Below are 8,712 nucleotides of genomic sequence, written 5' to 3' on the forward strand. Positions count from 1 at the left end.
CGCGTTTTCAAATACGAAAGATTCAACGAAGATTCAAAAACGAGAGAACAGTTGCAACTATTAGATGGTTGCAATGAACAGTTGTTCATAGGGGACGCGACAAACGCTCTTTTGAAACGAGAAAACAATACGATAAGAGAGCTTACTTTCGGATTAATGAAAGCTGTTGTCAGCAAAAAAAAGGCCGAATTCAAAAAACCTGCAAGACTACATTAAAAGAGCAAACAGGGACAAAAACAAAATATTTTCGGCGTGCAACCTGTTGCGTCAATTGGACCAAAAACTATAATAATTTTACTACGATGTACATATATTTTCAGCAGGGAATTCTTCATAAAAAATGTAGTAGATGGTCAATTCTCTCAACTTGCAGTAACCTCACTTAATTACCAATCACACATTATTCTCAAAGTTGAAATGAAGCAGGGCTAACACGTTGAAACCGTGGAGGCAAACATATCAATATACTAATGACTAAGTCATGTAGTTTCTGTTTTTTTAAACTATTTTTCGAGGTGTAATGTAAAGCAATTAGACTTTTCTTGGAGATGTCAGTTATTGAGCTAATACCTCTGTGTACTACTCACGTACTCGTTATAATTTCAGACAGTTACTTCTGCAAATTTAAAAAAAAATTAAAAAAGGATTTCAAAAAATAAAAGACACTAATCTCAAAGTAAACTAAAAGACACTCCAACAGCCAAAAAGCGTCTCAACATTCAAATTAATTGTTTTTTTCTGGGTTGTAGCATGGTAAACCATGTTAAGAATTGCTTCCCCGTCAAAAAGTAAACAGACTAGCAGGACATACTTTGTTGAAAAAACTAACTCTAGACATTGGTTACAACTGTATATTATCTATTACGAGAAACAAGGTTGATAAAAAAACCATTTGGCAGTTTTGGCAAATAGACCAGCAAAACTGTGTTCGTTTCCAAAATATCGCACTACAAAAGCGAAAGACGAAGGGTGTCAGAAAATAAATTTGCGAAATCTCGTCAAAACACAAAAAAGGATCAATATAAAAAACTACGAAAATTTAACTTTATTTAGCAAAAAGAATCAAGTTGAATTTACAAAACTGTCACCAAAAAATTTGTTGACGTTTTGAAAAGTTTTCTTTGGCGATGATCGTTGTTTGGCTGGAGGAGGATGTGTCAAACTTACTGGAACATATATGTTAACAAGTTTACAAAACGCGACAGATGCCTCCTACAATCTATAATTTTGCCGTAGGGTCTCCAACACTCAATATTGATATTGCTACAAGACGAACTCTTCTTCAACTTTGATTGGTTACATCATCATCATCATCAAAGCAGTAAAAAAGACTCAGCAACACAGACATGATTTTATAAGGATCAATTATGATTTATATGATCATATGGCAACAATTACCATGTGCAAATTTAAAGTTAGGAACATTAGAAAGAAACAGCATTAAAAAAAACTTTAAAGAAAAACAAATATAAAAATTTTTTCAGCAACAGTTTCCCAAAATAAAATTAAACATCGCAGCTGGAGACAATTACGGTGGTGTTATGTTAACTCTTAGGAGTTAATGAGAAAGCTTTGATACTGCATGCTCAAATACTTGAAGACAAGCCAAAACCTCTGCTTCAAGAAAAATGGCTACGCAAGGCAAGGAACAAACAGGAACGCAAAAGTCACCGATCGTGAAACTGAAAGCGGTTTTCTTCATCACAAAAAAACTCCAGCTTTCTTGAGTTGAAAAAAGAACAAGTTACATTAAAGTTTATTCAAGATCTTCGCAAGAAAAGACTGAAACGATTATTCAATCTCTGTTAAATAGTTGTGGTGATATGAAAGACTAAGGAAATTGCAAATATATTAAATTACAAATTTTTTCTTATGGGACATTTCAACAGCATGCAATTAAGAAACTTACTTCACTGAGAATTGTTCCGGAGAAGTATTCCGTTTTCAGGTAAAGAACAACAGAGGAAACCAAGTGTTCAAAGATAAAACACTAATAACGTTTCGATCACTCACAAAAAAAACTGCATGCGCAAAAAAGACGCAAAATCAGTTCTAGTGGAAACCCTGCGTAATCTCATTAATCATTTCAACGCAGAAGAATAGTTTGATAAACATCTCAAAGGGCCTATATAATTCCACTTTTCAAAAGAGCCAAAACCCCGAAGACTCACTCAATTATAGACCTATTTCAATTACTTCTGTTTTTTCCAACAATTTTTAAACTGAGGTGTTTTGCGTGCAGAAAGAAAAAAATTCAATTGATGCATCTTAAAATCTACGAAACAAATAAGATTACAGCTTAATAAGTGGAGAAGAATGAAAGCTGTATTTTATATCTCGCGGGGTCTTCAGATTCTATAAACTCCGATCTATTCTTACAAAGATTTAAAAAACTGGATTTTGACGAACACGCTAACAATTTAATTTTTTAAAAAATACGTATAGATCGCAGAGTTGTCCTAAATAGAATACATTCAGGTTGGCTAATTTTGAGCGGACTTCCACAGGGTACTGTTTTAGGCTATTTAAATACGTGAAATAATTAGCAAAAAAAATCGTTCTCTTATCCAATATTCAGCTCATACTTTACTTTTTACATCAAAATCATGACAAAAACTAGGCTAGAGTTTGAACATCAAATCAAAAAAACTGAAAATCCCTTTGCAATGTCCAATTATTGTTGAGCAAACAAAAAACAGTATGTTGAACTCAGCACTAAAAAATATGCCAAATTACGATTTGATTGGGGAAAATCAAAATTTTCAGAATTACCCAGTCTGATGTATCTTGGATATTAATGAGAAACAAGTTTTGAAAATATCGAATAAAAACTAAACAGATAAGACAAAGATTGCATTACTCAATACAATTATTTTAAGCAAAATACACTACTCAGCTTTACTTTTGTTGGCATTGCAAACAATGTAGATCAAAACTTTGGGAAAACAAATAAATTGGAGAAAATGCGCCTTAGGAGAAATTTCGAATCGAGTCACAGATCTCCAAAATTGCGATTGACTATAAATTCATTTTAAACATTTTGTTCTCGATTAATTTATTTTTGTGCAAAGTATTTCTGTCGTTAATACATCAACGACCCTCTAGCTTATTGAAATGTATATCTACTGTGAGAATAAAACTGTGAGAACTTATACCTACTGTGAGAATAAAACAACATGGCAGCTCAAAAAACCTACGTTTGATACACAAAACAAAGATTCTATTCCTCTGTTGCACAAGCCAATAGAATAAATTCAGGCCAGGAATCGAGGCAATTAAAGACAACTCGTTCAGAGTCAAATGATAGGGTCAACTTTATCTAAAGCAAAGTTCAAGTAGATAACTGTCTGTTGGACATTATTGTCAAATTTGTCTCCAGATATTAATGGGGCAAACATTGAACGCTCTTTTCGAAAACCGTGCTGTCGACTATTGATATTTGATTAATTCTGGACTTAAAAAATCAGAAGTTTTGCAGTAATAAGGACAAGCGAGTTAGTAATGATAATGGTCTGCAATTTTCTACATTAGTCTTTGGTTTATTAAGTGGGGTTACAAAGGCGCATTCCCACGTTACTGGCAAACAGCAGTAATTCATATGATAGCAAACTATTAGATAAAACTATGGGCCCTAGAAACTCCCGGGGATTCAAAATGTGGCAAGCCAACAAATATTGGGTACGTGCTCTATCCCGCGATGCTGTAATCACTAAATCAAGATATTAAACATCAGGGTTTTCAGTTACATCGAGCGCCAAAACATTTTTGGAAAATTTTGAAGGACCCAGGATTTCAATGTTTATTTACAAAGTTGTTCGTAAAATATGTGCTTAGTTAAAAATGAAGTTAAAAAACATACCAGAGGAGACAAAATCAGTTCCTGGACCCAATCTGTACCTTAACATTACGGATACTGCCTCTTTCACTCAAGAGCTTTCTCTGCACATCGGCAAGAAGGAATTAGTCATACAAATTTTAATGCACGTTTATTTATATAAATTAGTTTTGAAACTATTTTATCTTCACGATAATTTTTAGTTCGAAAAACGAACAATCTTACTTCTCAACGTTTACGTATTTTTAGCGGCAACGAAATGATTCATTCTGCTTTCTTCGTGTGGAACGATAGCCAAAAAAACTTTAGCTAAATAATGAAGAACAGAAACTCCTCTCATGCAGTCGATGATCATTTATTTAAAAACCATTATTCTTACTTTGAACAAGAGAAATAGTGCGGCAAAACCATTTTTCGACTGGAAAAGACTCAATGCTTTAAGCCATATAACCTCGTTCTGTTAATATATATGATTAGCTGACTAGCTACAAAGATATTTGTCTCTATTTCCGTTATAAAAGACAAACATGATCCAGAATACAGCAGGTGAAATGGCAGCCAAGAATTGTTGCAAAAAGAATTAATGGATCACTCAAAAACCGGTAATTAAACTGGACAGACTCAGCCCTAAATCGAATTTGAAGGAAAGACAGAATTCTGTATCACATCATCACTCAGTCGTATTGACGAAGAGGAACCAACAAAATTGCAAGAAACCAACAACCAAAAACAAGAATACTTAATTCTGCTAGAACCAGCCCTCTTACAGTCAAAGGTCTACAAAATAACTTTAAAAAGTCAATTGAAATCAAAAACGCTATGCAGATACCAGTTCTTTTGCGAGAAGTCTTACTCGTAGAGCAAGCCCTCAAAACCAAACGAAAATAAGGAATACTAATTGACTGGAGAGAAATCGACTTACTACATAGACATAATTATAGTAACAACAATTTCTCTACAACAGATCCCGGACAGCACCAGGAAAATAAGATCATTTTTGCAAAAACCAGATTGTAGTCAAGCTTATTTTTAAACTGGAATGGCCGATGAACAAAGCGTACAACTTCTTGAATTCAATTTCGGCTCAAGAACCTGGGCATGCAAGGTCAGCTGTTCACATACAATATTCAGTTGCGGCATCCAAAATCTGGAAAGATATATTGTTACCAATAAATGCTCTTCCTTTTTGGCAGCGGAGTTGGGCTAATGAAACATTTCGAAGAAACATTTCGATGCGTTTGTAACTACCGACTTCTTGGGCCACATACATACCAAACTTAAAAAAACATCGCCCTTTCTACTCATTGCTTTGAAACGATAAAGCAATTATTATAACAAAAGAATATGAAAAAACATTCGAAGAAATCCCCTGTTTGCTCAAAAAGGCTTGTTAACGTAATCTAAGGATAACCCAAAATGAACTGCAGTACATAATCTTGCAGATGAAAGTCGTTAAGCAAAAAGATTTTTTCACTTATTGAAGGGAATTGTGTTAATCAAGCAGAAATAAAAACAAAAACTATGCTTCGGTTTCTTTCGGATCAAAACTCTTCAAGCCAAATCAGTGGAAGCTATCACAATGTTTTGCAAGGAATTTCTATCAACAGTGTAAGCATTAGAAACATTCGAACAAAATATGGGGAGAAACAAAAATCCAGTCAATTAAATAACAGATAACAAAAACCAAAGAAGGTTCTTACAATCGATAACCCTGCCTCATAATTTACGGGCAAAAGGAGACTATTGTATGCGTTTTAATCTAATCCTAGGCCATAAACCAGGAAGAGCCGATGCAGCTTCAGATTATCTCTCACAAATTCATGTCAACCCCGACAATTCAAAATGAAAATGCAAGACCGAAAACGAAATAACGTTGGCATGTCTTCAAGAAAACACTATTACAGCTGCAATTAAATTCACTAAAAACGCTAAACGAACTCTATACGCACTGTATGAGAGCAACCCACTGGACAACAGATCTCTCGGAGAATATTCAACGATCAATATGCAGGAGTAACAGCAAAAAACCAGATATCACAGAGACTCTAACGTGCCACCGATGCCAACATATCTCAATTTCGACCAGAGAAAATATCGTAAGCAATTCAAAATACGAACTATTACTGATGTTCTTTATCGGCTTTTCTTTAGCTACAATGACAACATTTTCAACTTGCGGTTATGCATACCCAAGCAATTGGGGAATTAGCTAAAAAAATTGCTATTTACGATAACTTATAAGGCCATCAGGGACTCTCAAACATTCTTGTGATACTGCGTTAAAAGATTTCATCGCAAATGACTACATCAGAAATTGTACATCTTGCCATCACACCAAAAATGGCAAACTTTTTTGAGCAATTCTATGCAATTCAATAAGAGACATGACGCCAGAACGGTATCCACAAACAACCAACGTATTCTTTCAACATGCCCACTATGCAAAATCTGTGTCAAAGGTTCTGTTTTCGCAATTGTATTGATCAGAGAGCTGGTACAACTGCTTGAAATAAAAACCGAGAGTGCTTCGGTTACGCACGCACAAACATCTTCGAATTCATGAAAACCTTAATTCATGCCAGTGGTCACAGCTAAACACTCATGCAGCTTACGCTCATATCAGAAATCATTGTTACTTTTGTGCTTTTCCGAAGCGTGCAATAATCTAATACCTGACATTTTTGTACGTAAATTACAACTAAATCATTCCTTTCTTCAGTAAATTATCAATACTTCGAGAATATACGTTACACTCACCAAATATCCCCACAACCCACGAGCCAATTGCAGAAGAAGCCAAATAATACACATATTGCGGCAAAATCTTCCGCATGAAATCAAGTGGCTCTGCACCAGCCACAAATTTGCCGGAAGATCTAGACGATGACGAAAACAACGAGTTGGATTTAAAGAACAACCTACCCCACCTAATTGTAGACGGCAGTCTTTTTGCGCCAAACCCCACACTCATTCAAATTCCACCCATCAGCGTCAACCAATTCAAAGAACATTTGACGGAATAGAAAAACAGTTCATTTTTTTGCCTTGTTTCTCAGAGAATGGACTCCTAGGCCCTCAGTTGACCCAAGAGGAACAAAACAACCTTAAACTTGGAAGTCCAAAAAAGACCATATTTTCCTCATAATTTGATAGCTTCGTCCAATTTCTTCTCAGCTTCAAGTAACAAGGGTTTGGCCCGAGCGCGAAATAGATAACTTCGGAATTAATGAACTCATGTTTTTAACATTTTTCTTTAAATGACACATTAGTTTAAACCTGACAAATTACAAGATCTAGTATACAAAACATTATCAATAAGCTATGGAGGATGTCGCTACTGTACCAGATGAAAACCACGAGCTTCTATCGTCGCGAATGGGAATAGATACATATGAAGCAACCTCAGGCCGAAGCACGAAAGCGACGAGCCTAGGAACAATTGCTGCTCTTACTGTTGGATCCTTAGCAGAAGGATCAAGATCTTAGCCCAAAATTTTTTCACTGAAGGACCCTTGGGCAAAAACATCCCTACAAAAACAACAAACTTTTTTGTTGATTGGATCTGAACTTCGCGATCTCAAACAAAAGCAACAAGAAATGCCAAATGCAGTCTTGAACTTCGGAATTGACACAGAACGTGAACTTGGTAAACGAAAGACGCGTAAACGAATGAAAGTTTTAATATGTACAAGACCAACCTTTCTTAGACAAACATATTGAAGCAAAACTGGTTTCTATAAACACTTTACAACAATATCAAAGCTTACAGGTCGGCAGATTATGCGTACTGTATTACAATTCTCAACATTGACAAACAATCTCAATGGCTCTTTTACCAAAGGAAGACTGTGAAAGTATCCTACCAGATACTGTGACGAACTGGTGAACAATGGACATTAACTGAAATTTCAACACCACTCGCCTCCATGGAGCCAACATTTTTTCAGTGATCACCAATTCCAATGCCAGATAAAAACAATGCCGAAACGGCAACTATTTGAGCGCTTAGGCCAGTTTCGCAAAAATCAAACTCTTTTGACGAAAGAACAACTTTATGCTTGTGCGGGATCCCCAGCTATAGGTATCTGTACGAACGCTTTCGACATGTAAAAACCATAAATCGTGCTGGAGCTCGTTCATACACCGCGACACTCATGCAGAAGTAAAAAAGTAAAAAAATTCAACATAAAATAGCTCTAATAACATATGAGTGAAAAAACTAATTAAGGACAAAGCGTCTGGCTCATTACGCCAAATCATCAACTAACAAGATCATCTCCATCTGACTACCTGGGCCAAGTTGCTTGAACGAAAAACCACAAAAGACCTATAGCATGCATTTCCTCTCAAGATTGCAGACACCTTTTCGGTGTCAAACATCAAAATAACATCAGATTTGTATGCTTGTAAACTGATTCCACAAATAAGACTAGATCTAAAACTGTCCGGTGAAACGCATTGATACGAATTTTTACTTAAATATCTGAGCATAAAGAACTAGCCCACATTCCTACAATAAATGCAGCAAAAGAAATGATTAAAGAAATCGGGAAAGATTATCGGGAAAAATTAATTACACCCTCATTCAATGCCGTGCCGCAACTGAAAAAAAAACCATAGCAACGGACAGCGCCTAAACACTTCAAACAACCAGACTTCGGTTTTCAGTTAATTTGGCATCATCCGGTTACTCTGATAACGTACGAAATTACACGTTCTAACTAAATTTCTCTTAGGGTCTCATTTCAGAGGCAGGACACTTTTCAAAACCAATGACAGTGGGATCAAAACGACTAAAACTTCTTGAAAAAACATCCAGAGTGACTTGGGAATAAAAATTTGTATTTTCACTGTCTAGAGCGACCACCCTGCAAGAA

This window comes from Convolutriloba macropyga, chromosome 4 (assembly GCF_964194025.1).
Source record: "Convolutriloba macropyga chromosome 4, txConMacr16.3, whole genome shotgun sequence".
Taxonomy (NCBI): domain Eukaryota; kingdom Metazoa; phylum Xenacoelomorpha; order Acoela; family Convolutidae; genus Convolutriloba; species Convolutriloba macropyga.